We start from the raw sequence: 21,798 nt of genomic DNA on the forward strand, positions 1-21,798 counted from the left end.
ATAATTGGACCCTTGCTAACTTTGATCAGAGGTGGGGAGTCAGGTCAACTTTGGCCTGATTATTGGTATGTGTATGACCATCATAACAAGCACAAGCAGGAAACTTTGGTTCCCAGACCCTTCTTCTGTCCTGGACAAGCAGAGTTGTGCTGCCGCTTTTGGGAGGCTCAGGGTATTTAAGAATGTTATCTCTAATGCACAGATGTCTTAAAGGTCCCTGTGGAACAGGCCTGCAATTCCCGCTCCTAATTAAAAATTAATTAAATCAGCGGTGGCTCTAGCCAGGCAGGAAGCTGAAGGCCGCAGCGGCCCGCCGCAGGAAACACAATCATTTATTCAACTCAATTACAAGAAGCCACAGCCAGCTCTTCTGGCACCGATGTCACCTGGAGAGTCTGGGTGGTCTCTCGCCAGTAAGCAGAGGGGCCCACTTAAGCGTAGAATGGACAGAAAACTGCTTGTGATGCAAAACACACCCCACTTTTGTGATAAATACACATATAGAGACATCCTTTGTCACCTGTTTCCCCTCTTTCATCCCCAAGGGACTGATTTGGGGTGATTGTTCAGAAATTCCGACATGGATCAATACTTCTTTCAGCTCTCCCTTGGTATGGGCAAGAGACTTAGTGATTGCCCACTATGTTGTCCAATTATTCAACAATGGTATACTGGAACCAATCCAAGACTATGAACACAGGGAAAAGCAGGTAAGACTGTTAATTGTTTGGTTGCTTTAATTAATTTGCTTTGCTTTAAACTGTGACTAAATTAATAATATATTGTCTTGTATCTCAGACAGGCGCACACATAGAAATGCACACATGCACACACACACACACACACACACACACACTCACACACACACACACACACAGATGCACACGTTTTCTTGTTGGCATAGACACAGTTATTGCACGTCGTCCTTTGTAATTATGCAGTAGCTGTGAACCTTGACCTTCTCGCACACTAACTTGTCTGCTATATTGACAGTCGGGGAATTTAAACCCACAAAGAGATTATACTAATTGTCATCTGGTCTTAATGCAAACGTGAGCTAAACGCCTTCGGGAGTAAATGAATTCTGATGTGAACTGTCCATTGATTAAAGTCAACATTCCTTTTCCAAAGGTACATTCAGTTTATAGCTCATATCTATTCAAGGCCTAAGTAAAATAACCACACAGATATGAACTTTGTGACAGAGATTACGCTCACTTATCCAAAGAGAAAAAGATAAGCTATTAGTGTTAAGTGTTTTAAAATAGCAGACTGCACATAGCTAGACTATGTGCTATGAACATTAGAAGCTGAGCCAGCCCAAGTACACATTTTGTTACCATGACAATCTGGGTGGAGCTGGGGGGTGGCCGGCCGCACTCAGATCCACTATTTGAGAAGGACTGATTGAAATAAAGTGGTTTAAGATATGGCAAATCAGTGTACTTTTAACCCAACATTGAACAGTGCCATCTAAAGGAGCAAAAAATGCCACAACTGGTTCATGAAGCAAATTTGTAGCTTCATTTTACCATCACTAGAATATGTGCATTAAAAACATCACAAACACAAATTGTCACGTGTCCGCATCTCCATTAACTTGGACAATGCCCTGCTCACGCTCACATTGCTCTCCACCACGCCTGGCAGTGATCAACACTGTTTCCCTGCGCCTGCTGTTTATCACTACCCCAGCTCCCGGCTTGTTAGTTCTTCTATTTAAACCCTGCACTCCCATCCCTCCTTGTCAGTTCGTCTGGCTTGCTACCTGTTGGTTTGTTACTGATTTCTGCTCTCTACCTGTTTCCTGTTCTGATTCCTGTTGCTGACCTTGCTTGCCTGTTCGCCTGACCATTCCTGAATGCTGCCTGACCTAACTCTCTGCCTGTCCCTGTCCCTGCTCTACGTCCAGTCTGCCTGTTTACTTGCTCTGCTTTGTTCTCTGCCATACCTGCTCTGATGATCATCCTAGTCTCCCACTTCCCTTTTTCCCTTATCAAATAAAGACATTTGTGTGGCACTTGGTTGCCCTGCCCTCATTCCTGACAACAATAATTCCCCCCACCACACTCAACGTCCTTCAACAAACATGTTCCGCTTACCTGAAGGCAATACAGTTAGCTTACGCAATTTTGTGTTTTTTGAGCAAAACTAAATATAGCTGTGTTTAATTTTTGACTCTACGTTAGTCTTTCAGCCCTCCACATCCAGATAAAGGATAGTTTTTGTGCAGTTAACACTGATAATTAAATCAAGACATGGGAGCAAAATTGCTGTAAATCTCTCTGACATTTTTTTTTTTTTTAAATAAACAATTTACTTGGATGGTTGATTTTACACCCAGGCTACATGATGGCGATCTGAACAAAAGAAGCGAAAATGGGGTCTCCACTTTTTATTCCGCATTTAGATGAGCGTTTATCAGAGCCAGTGATGGAAGTGTGTGGAATTTGTGTGGAAAATCCCAGCCAGTTAGGTGGTGCTGTCATTTAACTCTGAAATGTCCGTGTGCATGCGTAAAATTTTCGGTTGTTTCTGATCTATGTTCTATGTTAATAATGTGCGTTGCAAAAAATCTAAATGATAACTCCTCACAAAAAAAAACCCACAATCTTTATAATTGTTGAAAAGTTTGAGTAGCTTGATGGGCTGACAGATGGATATTGTCAGACATGTTTGACCACTGTCCTGGCACACGTCAATGCGTATGCAGCATGAGTGGATTTTGCCAGAGCTTGGGGCCATGTACTATATGGGAATGCAATGGCAGTGTATTCATTTTTTCTTCTCTGGACGGTTGGTTCAAATTTGTACGTATTCAAGCCCCCAAAACACCATCATCGTCTAAGGTAATATATACTTCAGAAATAATAGTATTTTGGAGTTTTTACCCACAAGCGTCTTCGTATTACAAGCTCTTAATTTGCATTTTGCAGGACCCCTGGAAACCCAAATATTTTTATGAAGCACTACCTTTTCATCAGATATCTCTTTAAGATCAAACATAATTATTTTTGTGGTTTCACAAAATAACAAAAAATAATTTAAAAACGATTTTCTTTAATTTATGCTTTTAAGTAGGGAGTTTTGAACAATCACAAGTGAATAAAAGTTCCAGATTGTATTTACTTCCCATTTACCAAAGTGGTGGAGTATCAGCCTTGTTAGAGTGGCAAGAATTTAATGAAACTCTTTCCAGATGAACATCAAAATTCAAGAAGCAGTGACGGTTGAAAGGCGCGCCTCGCCAGGCTCATCATATCATCTATGTGTTTCACTGCTCATTGGCTTGTTTGATTATTAATTAGCCTCAAGTGAAGTCATCATTTTTTAGACATACATTTGTATGTGTGAATTAGTTCTGCTACATTGAGAGTCACTGAGATGTCAGTAATCATGTGTAAGTGTGATGCTCGCCACCCTTTCTCATTACCGCAAACGACATTATTCTCCCGCAGTGATTGACGCTGTTTACAGATTTCCCCTCTTACCTTCAGTTTTTACACTGACTGAGACCGGCTCCAAGCATAAACAACCAGGTAGTGCTCAGCTCATGCAACTTATCTGCCAGGCAAAACCCAAGCCTCCAAACTGATACAGCACTGATTCTAACTCCCAATGGTGTAATGCAATATGTTCATGCTTTGGAGAAGAGAAAGTGGTGCTCCACTGGGAGCATCAGCGTTTGAATCTTTCTGTACCCAGAGCCACAGAGCTTGCGATGATGTTCACCAACTCCAGACAGATAGTTGTCTGTGATGTGGCAGCCTGCAGATATGCCTTTGGTTCCCTGCAAGAACCGTCTCTGGAGTTCAGGGACCTTTGGTGCTCTGAGCTCTACACAAACTCAGCTTCATATCATCAGAGAAGCAATGTACTAATTCCAGCTGCTGTTCTGTATGGCATAAACAACATTATCAGTGCAGCGAGTTGTCTTAGTTTTGGGGTTTAACTATTATTATGTTCTAGAAATAATCATGTCGCATAACGTTATCTTAGTCTGTATGGGTGATATTTTTATAACAATATGAATCTTTTAGCACAACCATCAGAGACTGGGGAATGTAGCCATCATTTCTTTTTCTTCTTCCGCTATGGTATGGGGGAAAGGCCAGTAGTTTTATCTTGGGGCAAACATGAGTAAAGAAGCATCAACATACGTGTCTGTTATTTGTTACTTTTTGTTTAGTCTTCTGCATAATGGACAACTGCAGGGTATGATTTTGTTTGCATGTTGGTTCAAGTTAAAAAAGAAAGGTGAATAATTAGATTCAAGTTACTTTGTTATGGTGATAATTGATCCAGAAATGCAAAAATATATCTTATTTTTTGTAACCTGGAGTCAAAGACTGATTAGAATTTAGTCTCGGAACAAATATTCACGCTACTTAAGGGATATGAGGTCAAAATGTTGGCACGCTCTCACCTGATAACAAAATGTAATTTCATGACTTTTGGCTCAAGGCAAAGTCATGAAATTGAGTGAAGACTAAATCCCAGCAGCATTGTTTGTCATGGATGCCCTTTGAGTCTCGCTGGTGTGAATGCTGGTTGCTTGAGGCTGTCTCTGCTGCTGGTGTTGCTTTACTTTTTAAAATTTAAATTATTGAATATTTTTATTGACCTCAGATTATATGGCAATGTTAATCTCATAGTTACATATTTGCATTATCATTAAAAAACTATTTCAGAGTGTTTTTGTGTACATACATATACACAAAAATAACAAATATCTGACCGCAAAATACCAGCGTTTGGTCTCACCATGTCATCACTTTGAAAAAGCTGTGAATAAAAACATACTCAGAAAATGAATAAATGCATTTTCTGTTTTGTTATACAGTGATCCCTCACCAATTCGCGCTTCACGTTTCGCAAATCCGCTTCTTCATGAGTTTATGTGATGGAAGAAAGGCATTTGAATACATGCTGATAGCGCGGGGCATGCCTCTGAGCAAGTGCGGAAAGTGCAGCGGCCAGTCTGTCATGAACTAGGCAGGACAACATGTGCAACACGGAATGTTAATTTAGGGCAGAGGCGGTCCTGGCTACTTTTGCGCCCTGGGCGAACCATCCATCGCGGCGCCCCCACCCCCCACTTAGCAGCAAATTGACATCACGTGACAATAAGGGCGCCCCAGTGCCCACTAACCAGATTTGAGATGAACATCACTGAGCTAGAAAACTGGCGATTTTTTTCCCCCCCCTTGAGAGTGGTCGTGCGACCCCACGTGGATTGTGCCCATATTGCCCATAGCAAAAACCAGCCCTGATTTAGGGAATGCGAAAAGACCGGTCAGCGAGCTTGTGTCGTGCGTTGTAGTGGCATCTCGTTACACAGCGGATCAGCCAAACGGAAATCAGGTGGAAGGCATGCGTGTGTGAAGGCAGACAACCAGCCAGGCGTACCGCTACACAGCGGATCAGGCAAACGGAAATCAGGTGGCAGGCATGCATGTGTCAAAGCAGACAAAATGGCGACCGACAACTGACCGGCGATGAACGGCATCTATATACACGTCCTAATCATCGGGTAACGGAACAGGTAGTGGCGATCAAAGCCGATTAGCACACACAGATCCGTATTGGCAACGCACGCCCCTGAGTTCTAGCATGGAGGGCGCGTCAGCCGGCCAGGAGGACGAGAGCAGAGACATGATAGAGCCGCGCACGAAGGAATACTGCACCGCCGTGCAGAAAGAGTTGGGACTGCAGCAATGGGCCCTGATAGCGCGGGGCATACCTCTGAGCAATGTGCTTCACTGTGGACCTGACTAAGTTCAAGTGCAGGTGACGGCAGCCGGCCATGCGCAAAGGAAGTGGGGACAAATGACAATATCATGCGTTTGTTGTTTGGGAATGGTTATGAAGGGAATCGGAAAGGTTTATTTTGCATAAAAGTATTGGGGAGGGTTTAAAAAGCCTTAATATTGTGTACTGGACCACAATGCAACAAGAGATTCCTGCACAACAGTGACTCACTTTGGTTTCGCTATACATGATATCCCCCGGGTTAATACAGTGTGGTAATTTTGAAAGTGGACACTTTACATTGCTTGGCGAGGAAAAACCACTTCCCAATTGATTGTACAGCAGCCAACAAGAAATATTGCATGTTGGAAATTGCAACACAGTGTTTAAATTTCTAAATAATGTATTTACCGTTTCAACTTGGTGGTTTTTTGCAGGTGATTCGGGAACGCTTCTCCTGTGAAAAACTGAGGGATCACTTTACATCAGTTGTTTACACCCATTCCATGTTTCCAGGGTGTGACTGAATTAGAAAAGGTCAACTGGTGAATTAATAAAACCTCACCACACACTCTCTGATAATGCCACTTTCTTTTTTCACTCAACTTACTGATGTGATGGTGCATATGTTTTCACTCCAAAATATATATGCAAAACACCAGACAAACAGTCAATTACTTCATAATGCGTGTGTGTGTGTGTGTGTGTGTGTGTGTGTGTGTGTGTGCGCGTGTTTGTGTGCACATGTAGAGTGTACTTTTATGTGTGAAAATTAGGCTTTCATCCCACTAACAGGGTGAGTGTGAAAGTGTTAATGTAGCAGCGTTTCACACCTTGCCAACTAATGACCAACATCAGTGATGGGAAGCACATTGCACTCTGACACCCTCGGGACCATTGATGTTTCCTGGATCAAGCCTGTACTTCCCTCATTGACACATGCATCATTTAAATCCACAGCATTACCAATTGATGTGTTTTGAAGCTCTTACCCCTCCACCTCCTCCACGTATACACATGCGCGCACACACGCACATACACATCTCTTCTACGTCTCATTAAACTTAGCTTGAATGGAGTTTTTTCTGCAGCATTTATTTGTGTTAAATGAAAGTGGAATACGCAACCAATAAATCATTCTCTTATTATTTTAAAGGTATGAAAAAGTTTGCTTTGGGTTAAAGAAAAATAACAGTGTGTTTATCTTCCATAATGCGATGATTGTAACTGAAATATAGACTGTGACGAAAGTGTAGTTACAAAATACTTGAGATGTAATTGGATCACTCAGAACTTAATGCAACTTGATGAGCACAGTACAGGACCAGGCAAAAATAAATAAAAAAGATTGCAAGCAAATCATTTGGCAATATAAACATATTGAATACATACTAGATTGGGGAGGGGTGTCAAATTCATTTTTTTCGCGGGCCACATTGTAGTCATAACTTCTTTCGAAGGGCCATTATGACTGTCAACCCAAATAAATCTATGAGCACCTTTTATTCTATTCAGTAAAAGCTACAAAACAAACTGACAAATAACTCGTTTTCAAATCAGACGAGTAAAGACTGGTGAAATATTTAAAAAAAAGTCATTATTCAACGTGAGGACAATTTACAATTCTAGTAATGACACATGAATTTGATGCACAATTTGTCTTCGCGGGCCACATAAAATGATGTGGCAGGACGCATCTGGCCCCCGGGCCTTGAGTTTGACACCTGTGGGATAGGTAGACAAGACAGACAAACAGACAGACAGACAAATAAATAAATAAATAAATAAATAAATAAATAAATAAATAAATGGCAGCTTCGTGGCACATGGTAATGTTCTCTACCACCCCAAGTCATTTTTGAGAACCTGTCCTTGCATATGTACGTTTTTCTTTCACAACTGTCTCTCCTCTGCAGAATCACAGATTCACTTGTCTGAATACAGATCATCTTAAAATATAAAATGTCAGGAAAAAAAGCACATTGTCTTGTTTTAATAAACTGCTATGTGTGTAGATATAGTTCGTACATGTTAAAATTCAGAAATACAAATTTTAAACAAAATCATAAGCAGTCATTAAAATGACTTAACATTGGCACCCAAATATCTTTAGTGGCGCACTGGATAGCACGTCCGCCTCACAGTTAGGAGGGTGCGTGTTCGATTCCACCTCCGGCCCTCTCTGTGTGGAGTTTGCATGTTCTCCCCGTGTCCATGTGGGTTTTCTCCGGGTACTCCGGTTTCTTCCCACATTCCAAAAACATGTTTAGTAGGCTGATTGAGCACTCCATATAGCCCCTCGGTGTGAGTGGGAGTGCGGATGGTTGTTCGTCTCTGTGTGCCCTGCGATTGGCTGGCAACCAGTTCAGGGTGTCTGGCTGATGGCTGGGTTAGGCTCCAGCACGCCCGCGACCCCCATGGGGACAAAGCGATTCAGAAAATGGATGGATGGATGGAAGTAAATAATTATTGATTCTGCTGTATGATACAGTGATGCCTTCTAATACACTACATATGTACAGGGATTTAAACTGTAGATTTGCCTACAAAATTAACCACCCAAACTTCTCGGCCCTTCTACCTCCGCTGTATAATCATTTTGCCAACATTAGGACCACTTTTGTCATTTTTGTGAGTTTTTCTTTTTGGAAAAATAGTTACGAGAGGGGTCATAAAACATGCTAAATATACCGAAAACATCGCTAAGTTGGCAACACTCCAGACAAGTCGTAGGTAGTTTTTGTTTGCAACGTTGCTTGTACTTGTGTGCACTTAAAATAAAATCACAATTTTCGAAACAAAAGCACAGCATATTTAATGTTTTTTATATTTCATGTTCATGACTCCATGGTCACTGTGAGTGCCAATCAGAGACTGTGGGTGGGGTGGATGTTGCCCCCATGGCCGTTCTTGGTCCTCATCTGTAGTATCTATCTATGCATTTTCTGAACCTCTTCTCCTCACAGGGGTCGTGGGTGATGTGTCGTAGTAACAGTTAAAATAATCTTATGAATACATTTTATGACTTTGACACTTTTATAAGCCAAACTTGACATCATGCGCATACCTACAATGCATCTTATTTGGCAATGATTGAATATAAAAATTAAAACAAAATGAAACTCACTAAAAATGATTTTTACATCTTTTCTGAATCCATTATTTGCAATAAAATGTATTGTGATCCAATCTTAGTAGAATGCCGTTTTGGATAAAGCATTCTAATATTGCTTCATTCTTGCAGAGGTAAGATTATAGAAGGAGAAAAACAACAACAAACCATTATGGATAATGTATTGGCAATTGTAATTTTTTTTATGTAATACTCTATTTCATTATTATAGAGCTATTCAAACCTATAACAATATCATAACTGCAACATTTATGAGCATAATTTAAAAGAAAATACTGACGTGAAATAATTAATCCTTATTGTCCTTCCTTTTAATAATATTGAGGAATGGGTTCAAATGAGTCTCTGATTTCAAGCCGAGGGCAGTCACGGCAGTAATATTACACTGTGGCCTGCAACGACATGTAGTAACAATACAATACAGCAACAAAAAGGTCTAAGAGTTTGTTACTGTTAATCTACAAACCAGTCTGGTTAAAATGCTCTTTCAAATAGCAACACTTAGTCTTAATAAAATATCTCTTGTGTTGAATTAAGGCAATCTCCTGTCAACCTTCTAACAGAAGAAGATCTTATTATATTCATATATATATATATCAATAATTTTTTTGTGGTATTTTGTACAAGGTATGCGGCAAAACATATCCTTGCGTAATGAATGTTTTTGACACCTAACGAGATGTGCTGTATTTAAAGAGTGTGGGCTGCGGTATTGACACAGTAAACATGACTTAGGTTATGGGTGCTGTTCATTCATAAAAAGATTATTCTTCACCACCACGGTTATCTGTAGTAGCAGATGTGTGCTTCTGCTCGTGGCAATTGTGCCATGTCAGAAAAAAATCTGTGATCAAATCCACATGTAGCTACAACGTGCAACAATTACAATCATGGCATTTTCTTTATACATTTTTGCTTTCACTTTTTAGTAGGCCGATGAAAGAATAAAAATAGAAATAACTAGAATTGGCAATTTCTGGAGAAATTGCGTGTGAAGGCGAAGGCACTTCACACTATTGTGGGACTCGAAATGATGATTAAATGAAATAAAAATGGTAAATTAATGATGATTAAATAAAATAAAAATAATAAATTAATGATGAAAATAATTATTAAAATGTGTTAAAATTGAATGAATGAAAAATTAATGAATAAAAAAATTATCGCCAACCGGGATTGAACTCCCTCGCGGAAGTGGCTCGTGTTCCAAACGCCATTGTATTCTTACTGAGCTAAACAGCGGCTTAGTGTTGCTGTGGTGGAATGATGATATTAAACAAGAAATCGGTAAAAACGGTAAAATGATGTTTTTAACTTAAAATTAAATGAATAACTAAATGAATGATGAAAATAATTATTAAAATGTGTTAAAATTGAATGAATGAAAAATTAATGAATAAAAAAATTATGGCCAAGCAGGACTCGAACTCGCTCGCGGACGTGGCTCGTGTTCAATGGACCATTGTCTTCTTACTGAGCTAAACAGCGACTTGGTGTTGCTGCGGTGGAATGATGATATTAAACAAGAAATAAAAACGGTAAAATGATGTTTTTAACTTAAAATTAAATGAATAACTAAATGAATGAACGGAAAATAAATAAATAAAAAATAAAAGAGTTAAATAAACGAGTTAAGGAAAGAAATCGTGAAAAAAGTTGTCAGATGTCAAAATTTGAACTCACTCCTGAACGTCGCTCGTTTCTAATGCGCCATTAAGAATGAATGGGGGATTTTAAGGCACAAATTTGCTAATTATGCAAAAACGGTAAATGTTATGAACAAATAAAATACTAGCAGTCATGCCGTGAATTTTTGGAACGTGTGAAAGTTGGAATGGAGTGAATCGGTTAAAGCATGTGGGAGTAGTTAGGTGTCAAAAAAGTGGGAGGAATAAAGTAGGATAATAATAAGAAGAAGAAGAAAAACTAGAATTGGCAATTTCTGGAGAAATTGCGTGTGAAGGCGAAGGCACTTCACACTATTGTGGGACTCGAAATGATGATTAAATGACATAAAATTGGTAAATTGATGATTAAATAAAACTAGAATTGGCAATTTCTGGAGAAATTGCGTGTGAAGGCGAAGGCACTTCACACTATTGTGGGACTCGAAATGATGATTAAATGACATAAAATTGGTAAATTGATGATTAAATAAAATAAAAATGTTAAATTAATGATGATGATGAAAATAATTATTAAAGTGATGTGTTAAAATTGAATGAATGAAAAAAAAATATTGGTCAAGCTGGATTCGAACTCGCACGGGAACAGCGCTCGTGCTTCAAATTCCAGTCTCTTCTTACTGAGCTAAACAGCGGCTCAGTGTTGCTGTGGTGGAATGATGATATTAAACGAGAAATAAAAATGGTACATGCCGTTAAAACGGTAAAATGATGTTTTTAACTTAAAATTAAATGAAAAACTAAATGAATGATGAAAATAATTGTTAAAATGTGTTAAAATTGAATGAATGAAGAATTAATGAATAAAAAAATTATGGCCAACCGGGACTCGAACTCGCTCGCGGACGTGGCTCGTGTTCTTAGGATCATTGTCTTCTTACTGAGCTAAACAGCGGCTTAGTGTTGCTGCGGTGGAATGGTGATATTAAACAAGAAATAAAAACGGTAAATGCCGTTAAAACGGTAAAATGATGTTTTTAACTTAAAATTAAATGAATAACTAAATGAATGAATGGAAAATAAATAAATAAAAAATAAAAGAGTTAAATAAACGAGTTAAGGAAAGAAATCATGAAAAAAGTTGTCAGATGTCAAAATTCGAACTAGGAACGTCGCTCGTGTCTAATGCGCCATTAAGAATGAATGGGGGATTTTAAGGCACAAATTTGCTAATTATGCAAAAACGGTAAATGTTATGAACAAATGAAATACTAGCAGTCATGCCGTGAATTTTTGGAACGTGTGAAAGTTGGAATGGAGTGAATCAGTTAAAGCATGTGGGAGTAGTTAAGTGTCAAAAAAGTGGGAGGAATAAAGTAGGATAATAATAAGAAGAAAAATAAAGTAGAATAACAATAGTGTGAAGGCCTTCGCCTTCACACTAATAAAAATGTTAAATTAATGATGATGATGAAAATAATTATTAAAGTGATGTGTTAAAATTGAATGAATGAAAAAAAAATATTGGTCAAGCCGGATTCGAACTCGCACGGGAACAGCGCTCGTGCTTCAAATTCCAGTCTCTTCTTACTGAGCTAAACAGCGGCTCAGTGTTGCTGTGGTGGAATGATGATATTAAACGAGAAATAAAAATGGTACATGCCGTTAAAACGGTAAAATGATGTTTTTAACTTAAAATTAAATGAAAAACTAAATGAATGATGAAAATAATTGTTAAAATGTGTTAAAATTGAATGAATGAAGAATTAATGAATAAAAAAATTATGGCCAACCGGGACTCGAACTCGCTCGCGGACGTGGCTCGTGTTCTTAGGATCATTGTCTTCTTACTGAGCTAAACAGCGGCTTAGTGTTGCTGCGGTGGAATGGTGATATTAAACAAGAAATAAAAACGGTAAATGCCGTTAAAACGGTAAAATGATGTTTTTAACTTAAAATTAAATGAATAACTAAATGAATGAATGGAAAATAAATAAATAAAAAATAAAAGAGTTAAATAAACGAGTTAAGGAAAGAAATCATGAAAAAAGTTGTCAGATGTCAAAATTTGAACTCACTCCTGAACGTCGCTCGTGTCTAATGTGCCATTAAGAATGAATGGGGGATTTTAAGGCACAAATTTGCTAATTATGCAAAAACGGTAAATGTTATGAACAAATAAAATACTAGCAGTCATGCCGTGAATTTTTGGAACGTGTGAAAGTTGGAATGGAGTGAATCGGTTAAAGCATGTGGGAGTAGTTAGGTGTCAAAAAAGTGGGAGGAATAAATTGTTTAATAATAATAAGAAGAAAAATAAAGTAGAATAACAATAGTGTGAAGGCCTTCGCCTTCACACTAACTAGAATTGGCAATTTCTGGAGAAATTGCGTGTGAAGGCGAAGGCACTTCACACTATTGTGGGACTCGAAATGATGATTAAATGACATAAAATTGGTAAATTGATGATTAAATAAAATAAAAATGTTAAATTAATGATGATGATGAAAATAATTATTAAAGTGATGTGTTAAAATTGAATGAATGAAAAAAAAATATTGGTCAAGCCGGATTCGAACTCGCACGGGAACAGCGCTCGTGCTCCAAATTCCAGTCTCTTCTTACTGAGCTAAAGAGCGGCTTAGTGTTGCTGTGGTGGAATGATGATATTAAACGAGAAATAAAAATGGTACATGCCGTTAAAACGGTAAAATGATGTTTTTAACTTAAAATTAAATGAAAAACTAAATGAATGATGAAAATAATTATTAAAATGTGTTAAAATTGAATGAATGAAAAATTAATGAATAAAAAAATTATGGCCAACCGGGACTCGAACTCACTCGCGGACGTGGCTCGTGTTCTTAGGATCATTGTCTTCTTACTGAGCTAAACAGCGGCTTAGTATTGCTGTGGTGGAATGATGATATTAAACAAGAAATAAAAACGGTAAATGCCGTTAAAACGGTAAAATGATGTTTTTAACTTAAAATTAAATGAATAACTAAATGAATGAATGGAAAATAAATAAATAAAAAATAAAAGAGTTAAATAAACGAGTTAAGGAAAGAAATCATGAAAAAAGTTGTCAGATGTCAAAATTTGAACTCACTCCTGAACGTCACTCTTGTCTAATGCGCCATTAAGAATGAATGGGGGATTTTAAGGCACAAATTTGCTAATTATGCAAAAACGGTAAATGTTATGAACAAATGAAATACTAGCAGTCATGCCGTGAATTTTTGGAACGTGTGAAAGTTGGAATGGAGTGAATCGGTAAAAGCATGTGGGAGTAGTTAGATGTCAAAAAAGTGGGAGGAATAAATTGTTTAATAATAATAAGAAGAAAAATAAAGTAGAATAACAATAGTGTGAAGGCCTTCGCCTTCACACTAACTAGAATTGGCAATTTCTGGAGAAATTGCGTGTGAAGGCGAAGGCACTTCACACTATTGTGGGACTCGAAATGATGATTAAATGACATAAAAATGGTAAATTGATAATGCTGATTAAATAAAAATGGTAATTTAATGATGATGATGAAAATAATTATTAAAATGTGTTAAAATTGAATGAATGAAAAATTAATGAATAAAAAAATTAGAGCCAACCGGGATTCGAACTCGCTCGCGGAAGTGGCTCGTGGTCAGAGGACCATTGTATTCTTACTGAGCTAAACAGCGACTTAATGTTCCTGCGGTGGAATGATGCTATTAAACAAGAAATAAAAATGGTGAATTCCGTTAAAACGGTAAAATGATGTTTTTAACTTAAAATTAAATGAATAACTAAATGAATTAATGATGATGATGAAAATAATTATTAAAGTGATGTGTTAAAATTGAATGAATGAAAAAAAAATATTGGTCAACCGGGATTCGAACTCGCACGGGAACAGCGCTCGTGCTCTAAATTCCAGTCTCTTCTTACTGAGCTAAACAGCGGCTTAGTGTTGCTGTGGTGGAATGATGATATTAAACAAGAAATGGTAAATGCCAAAACGGTAAAATGATGTTTTTAACTTAAAATTAAATGAATAACTAAATGAATGAATGGAAAATAACCAAATAAAAAATAAAAGAGTTAAATAAACGAGTTAAGGAAAGAAATCATGAAAAAAGTTGTCAGATGTCAAAATTTGAACTCACTCCTGAACGTCGCTCGTGTCTAATGCGCCATTAAGAATGAATGGGGGATTTTAAGGCACAAATTTGCTAATTATGCAAAAACGGTAAATGTTATGAACAAATGAAATACTAGCAGTCATGCCGTGAATTTTTGGAACGTGTGAAAGTTGGAATGGGGTGAATCGGTTAAAGCATGTGGGAGTAGTTAAGTGTCAAAAAAGTGGGAGGAATAAAGTAGGATAATAATAAGAAGAAAAATAAAGTAGAATAACAATAGTGTGAAGGCCTTCGCCAAAAATATTGGTCAAGCCGGATTCGAACTCGCACGGGAACAGCGCTCGTGCTTCAAATTCCAGTCTCTTCTTACTGAGCTAAACAGCGGCTCAGTGTTGCTGTGGTGGAATGATGATATTAAACGAGAAATAAAAATGGTACATGCCGTTAAAACGGTAAAATGATGTTTTTAACAAAATTAAATGAAAAACTAAATGAATGATGAAAATAATTGTTAAAATGTGTTAAAATTGAATGAATGAAGAATTAATGAATAAAAAAATTATGGCCAACCGGGACTCGAACTCGCTCGCGGACGTGGCTCGTGTTCTTAGGATCATTGTCTTCTTACTGAGCTAAACAGCGGCTTAGTGTTGCTGCGGTGGAATGGTGATATTAAACAAGAAATAAAACGGTAAATGCCGTTAAAACGGTAAAATGATGTTTTTAACTTAAAATTAAATGAATAACTAAATGAATGAATGGAAAATAAATAAATAAAAAATAAAAGAGTTAAATAAACGAGTTAAGGAAAGAAATCATGAAAAAAGTTGTCAGATGTCAAAATTTGAACTCACTCCTGAACGTCGCTCGTGTCTAATGTGCCATTAAGAATGAATGGGGGATTTTAAGGCACAAATTTGCTAATTATGCAAAAACGGTAAATGTTATGAACAAAATACTAGCAGTCATGCCGTGAATTTTTGGAACGTGTGAAAGTTGGAATGGAGTGAATCGGTTAAAGCATGTGGGAGTAGTTAGGTGTCAAAAAAGTGGGAGGAATAAATTGTTTAATAATAATAAGAAGAAAAATAAAGTAGAATAACAATAGTGTGAAGGCCTTCGCCTTCACACTAACTAGAATTGGCAATTTCTGGAGAAATTGCGTGTGAAGGCGAAGGCACTTCACACTATTGTGGGACTCGAAATGATGATTAAATGACATAAAATTGGTAAATTGATGATTAAATAAAATAAAAATGTCAAATTAATGATGATGATGAAAATAATTATTAAAGTGATGTGTTAAAATTGAATGAATGAAAAAAAAATATTGGTCAAGCCGGATTCGAACTCGCACGGGAACAGCGCTCGTGCTCCAAATTCCAGTCTCTTCTTACTGAGATAAACAGCGGCTTAGTGTTGCTGTGGTGGAATGATGATATTAAACGAGAAATAAAAATGGTACATGGCGTTAAAACGGTAAAATGATGTTTTTAACTTAAAATTAAATGAAAAACTAAATGAATGATGAAAATAATTATTAAAATGTGTTAAAATTGAATGAATGAAAAATTAATGAATAAAAAAATTATGGCCAACCGGGACTCGAACTCGCTCGCGGACGTGGCTCGTGTTCTTAGGATCATTGTCTTCTTACTGAGCTAAACAGCGGCTTAGTGTTGCTGCGGTGGAATGATGATATTAAACAAGAAATAAAAACGGTAAATGCCGTTAAAACGGTAAAATGATGTTTTTAACTTAAAATTAAATGAATAACTAAATGAATGAATGGAAAATAAATAAATAAAAAATAAAAGAGTTAAATAAACGAGTTAAGGAAAGAAATCATGAAAAAAGTTGTCAGATGTCAAAATTCGAACTTGAACGTCGCTCGTGTCTAATGCGCCATTAAGAATGAATGGGGGATTTTAAGGCACAAATTTGCTAATTATGCAAAAACGGTAAATGTTATGAACAAATAAAATACTAGCAGTCATGCCGTGAATTTTTGGAACGTGTGAAAGTTGGAATGGAGTGAATCGGTTAAAGCATGTGGGAGTAGTTAGGTGTCAAAAAAGTGGGAGGAATAAAGTAGGATAATAATAAGAAGAAGAAAAATAAAGTAGAATAACAATAGTGTGAAGGCCTTCGCCTTCACACTAACTAGAATTGGCAATTTCTGGAGAAATTGCGTGTGAAGGCGAAGGCACTTCACACTATTGTGGGACTCGAAATGATGATTAAATGACATAAAATTGGTAAATTGATGATTAAATAAAATAAAAATGTTAAATTAATGATGATGATGAAAATAATTATTAAAGTGATGTGTTAAAATTGAATGAATGAAAAAAAAATATTGGTCAAGCCGGATTCGAACTCGCACGGGAACAGCGCTCGTGCTTCAAATTCCAGTCTCTTCTTACTGAGCTAAACAGCGGCTCAGTGTTGCTGTGGTGGAATGATGATATTAAACGAGAAATAAAAATGGTACATGCCGTTAAAACGGTAAAATGATGTTTTTAACTTAAAATAAAATTAAATGAAAAACTAAATGAATGATGAAAATAATTGTTAAAATGTGTTAAAATTGAATGAATGAAGAATTAATGAATAAAAAAATTATGGCCAACCGGGACTCGAACTCGCTCGCGGACGTGGCTCGTGTTCTTAGGATCATTGTCTTCTTACTGAGCTAAACAGCGGCTTAGTGTTGCTGCGGTGGAATGGTGATATTAAACAAGAAATAAAAACGGTAAATGCCGTTAAAACGGTAAAATGATGTTTTTAACTTAAAATTAAATGAATAACTAAATGAATGAATGGAAAATAAATAAATAAAAAATAAAAGAGTTAAATAAACGAGTTAAGGAAAGAAATCATGAAAAAAGTTGTCAGATGTCAAAATTTGAACTCACTCCTGAACGTCGCTCGTGTCTAATGTGCCATTAAGAATGAATGGGGGATTTTAAGGCACAAATTTGCTAATTATGCAAAAACGGTAAATGTTATGAACAAATAAAATACTAGCAGTCATGCCGTGAATTTTTGGAACGTGTGAAAGTTGGAATGGAGTGAATCGGTTAAAGCATGTGGGAGTAGTTAGGTGTCAAAAAAGTGGGAGGAATAAATTGTTTAATAATAATAAGAAGAAAAATAAAGTAGAACTAGAATTGGCAACAATTTCTGGAGAAATTGCGTGTGAAGGCGAAGGCACTTCACACTATTGTGGGACTCGAAATGATGATTAAATGACATAAAATTGGTAAATTGATGATTAAATAAAATAAAAATGTTAAATTAATGATGATGATGAAAATAATTATTAAAGTGATGTGTTAAAATTGAATGAATGAAAAAAAAATATTGGTCAAGCCGGATTCGAACTCGCACGGGAACAGCGCTCGTGCTTCAAATTCCAATCTCTTCTTACTGAGCTAAACAGCGGCTCAGTGTTGCTGTGGTGGAATGATGATATTAAACGAGAAATAAAAATGGTACATGCCGTTAAAACGGTAAAATGATGTTTTTAACTTAAAATTAAATGAAAAACTAAATGAATGATGAAAATAATTGTTAAAATGTGTTAAAATTGAATGAATGAAGAATTAATGAATAAAAAAATTATGGCCAACCGGGACTCGAACTCGCTCGCGGACGTGGCTCGTGTTCTTAGGATCATTGTCTTCTTACTGAGCTAAACAGCGGCTTAGTGTTGCTGCGGTGGAATGGTGATATTAAACAAGAAATAAAAACGGTAAATGCCGTTAAAACGGTAAAATGATGTTTTTAACTTAAAATTAAATGAATAACTAAATGAATGAATGGAAAATAAATAAATAAAAAATAAAAGAGTTAAATAAACGAGTTAAGGAAAGAAATCATGAAAAAAGTTGTCAGATGTCAAAATTTGAACTCACTCCTGAACGTCGCTCGTGTCTAATGTGCCATTAAGAATGAATGGGGGATTTTAAGGCACAAATTTGCTAATTATGCAAAAACGGTAAATGTTATGAACAAATAAAATACTAGCAGTCATGCCGTGAATTTTTGGAACGTGTGAAAGTTGGAATGGAGTGAATCGGTTAAAGCATGTGGGAGTAGTTAGGTGTCAAAAAAGTGGGAGGAATAAATTGTTTAATAACTAGAATTGGCAATTTCTGGAGAAATTGCGTGTGAAGGCGAAGGCACTTCACACTATTGTGGGACTCGAAATGATGATTAAATGACATAAAATTGGTAAATTGATGATTAAATAAAATAAAAATGTTAAATTAATGATGATGATGAAAATAATTATTAAAGTGATGTGTTAAAATTGAATGAATGAAAAAAAAATATTGGTCAAGCCGGATTCGAACTCGCACGGGAACAGCGCTCGTGCTTCAAATTCCAGTCTCTTCTTACTGAGCTAAACAGCGGCTCAGTGTTGCTGTGGTGGAATGATGATATTAAACGAGAAATAAAAATGGTACATGCCGTTAAAACGGTAAAATGATGTTTTTAACTTAAAATTAAATGAAAAACTAAATGAATGATGAAAATAATTGTTAAAATGTGTTAAAATTGAATGAATGAAGAATTAATGAATAAAAAAATTATGGCCAACCGGGACTCGAACTCGCTCGCGGACGTGGCTCGTGTTCTTAGGATCATTGTCTTCTTACTGAGCTAAACAGCGGCTTAGTGTTGCTGCGGTGGAATGGTGATATTAAACAAGAAATAAAAACGGTAAATGCCGTTAAAACGGTAAAATGATGTTTTTAACTTAAAATTAAATGAATAACTAAATGAATGAATGGAAAATAAATAAATAAAAAATAAAAGAGTTAAATAAACGAGTTAAGGAAAGAAATCATGAAAAAAGTTGTCAGATGTCAAAATTTGAACTCACTCCTGAACGTCGCTCGTGTCTAATGTGCCATTAAGAATGAATGGGGGATTTTAAGGCACAAATTTGCTAATTATGCAAAAACGGTAAATGTTATGAACAAATAAAATACTAGCAGTCATGCCGTGAATTTTTGGAACGTGTGAAAGTTGGAATGGAGTGAATCGGTTAAAGCATGTGGGAGTAGTTAGGTGTCAAAAAAGTGGGAGGAATAAATTGTTTAATAACTAGAATTGGCAATTTCTGGAGAAATTGCGTGTGAAGGCGAAGGCACTTCACACTATTGTGGGACTCGAAATGATGATTAAATGACATAAAATTGGTAAATTGATGATTAAATAAAATAAAAATGTTAAATTAATGATGATGATGAAAATAATTATTAAAGTGATGTGTTAAAATTGAATGAATGAAAAAAAAATATTGGTCAAGCCGGATTCGAACTCGCACGGGAACAGCGCTCGTGCTCCAAATTCCAGTCTCTTCTTACTGAGCTAAACAGCGGCTTAGTGTTGCTGTGGTGGAATGATGATATTAAACGAGAAATAAAAATGGTACATGCCGTTAAAACGGTAAAATGATGTTTTTAACTTAAAATTAAATGAAAAACTAAATGAATGATGAAAATAATTATTAAAATGTGTTAAAATTGAATGAATGAAAAATTAATGAATAAAAAAATTATGGCCAACCGGGACTCGAACTCACTCGCGGACGTGGCTCGTGTTCTTAGGATCATTGTCTTCTTACTGAGCTAAACAGCGGCTTGGTGTTACTGCGGTGGAATGATGATATTAAACAAGAAATAAAAACGGTAAATGCCGTTAAAACGGTAAAATGATGTTTTTAACTTAAAATTAAATGAATAACTAAATCAATGAATGAAAAATAAATAAATAAAAAATAAAAGAGTTAAATAAATGAGTTAAGGAAAGAAATCATGAAAAAAGTTGTCAGATGACAAAATTCGAACTAGGAACGTCGCTCGTGTCTAATGCGCCATTAAGAATGAATGGGGGATTTTAAGGCACAAATTTGCTAATTATGCAAAAACGGTAAATGTTATGAACAAATAAAATACTAGCAGTCATGCCGTGAATTTTTGGAACGTGTGAAAGTTGGAATGGAGTGAATCGGTTAAAGCATGTGGGAGTAGTTAGGTGTCAAAAAAGTGGGAGGAATAAAGTAGGATAATAATAAGAAGAAGAAGAAAAATAAAGTAGAATAACAATAGTGTGAAGGCCTTCGCCTTCACACTAATAATAAGAAGAAAAATAAAGTAGAATAACAATAGTGTGAAGGCCTTCGCCTTCACACTAATAACAATAGTGTGAAGGCCTTCGCCTTCACACTAATAAGAAGAAGAAAAATAAAGTAGAATAACAATAGTGTGAAGGCCTTCGCCTTCACACTAATAAAGTAGAATAACAATAGTGTGAAGGCCTTCGCCTTCACACTAATGACAACACACAAGCGTCGATATACATTGAAATTAAATGAGAATTATGGCTACACTAAAAACATCAGAAAATAAAAATAATGAAGAAATAATTAAGTTGAGGCCATTCATGAATCAAAACATAATGAGAATAGATTTCTAATGTTTTAATGTTACAGTTGTAACGTTTGAAGAACTAAACCAAACTATAACAAAAAAGAAATGGTATAAGAATACAGGTATTGTTTTTATATTGTATTATTTTAGAGTAAATATTTTTTCTCAGGCGGCACGGTGTCGCACTGGTTAGCATGTCCGCTTCACAGTTCAGAGGGTGCGGGTTCGATTTCACCTCCGGCCCTCCCTGTGTGAGTTTGCATGTTCTCTCTGTGCCTGTGTGGGTTTTTTCCGGGCACTCCGGTTTCCTCCCACTTCCCACAAGATGCTTTTATCAATTGAGCACACCAAATTGCCCCTAGGTGTGAGTGGGTGTGTGGATGTGTGCCCTGCGATTGGCTGGCAACCGGTTCAGGGTGTTCCCCACCTACTGCCCGATGACAGCTGGGATAGGCTCCAGCAAGCTTGTGACCCTTGAGGGGACAAAGCAGTAACGAAAATGGAGGGATGGATATTTTTTTCTCATACAGGCCAAGATTGTCAGTTTTTTTTGTTTGTGTTCTGCTTGGTAGTTTTCTAATAATACCGTAATTTTCGGACTATAAGTCGCGGTTTTTGTCATAGTTTGGGTGGGGGGCGATTTATACTCAGGAGCGACTTATATGGGATTTTTTTCACAAATTTTCAAAATCAAAAAATATGCGATGTAGTGAAACCGT

General features: G+C 36.5%; 1 long non-coding RNA gene across 1 annotated transcript; it reads left to right on the forward strand.

The window, feature by feature from the left end:
- Positions 1-11,238: 11,238 nt before the first annotated feature.
- Positions 11,239-20,784, forward strand: LOC147061196 (uncharacterized). The gene is made up of 2 exons (XR_015065468.1): positions 11,239-11,961; positions 20,735-20,784. It is a non-coding gene; the product is annotated as an uncharacterized LOC147061196 (long non-coding RNA).
- The last annotated feature ends 1,014 nt before the right edge of the window (positions 20,785-21,798 follow it).

Source organism: Syngnathus leptorhynchus, chromosome 2 (genome assembly GCF_054491065.1).
Source record: "Syngnathus leptorhynchus isolate UIUO chromosome 2, UIUO_Slep, whole genome shotgun sequence".
Taxonomy (NCBI): Eukaryota; Metazoa; Chordata; class Actinopteri; order Syngnathiformes; family Syngnathidae; genus Syngnathus; species Syngnathus leptorhynchus.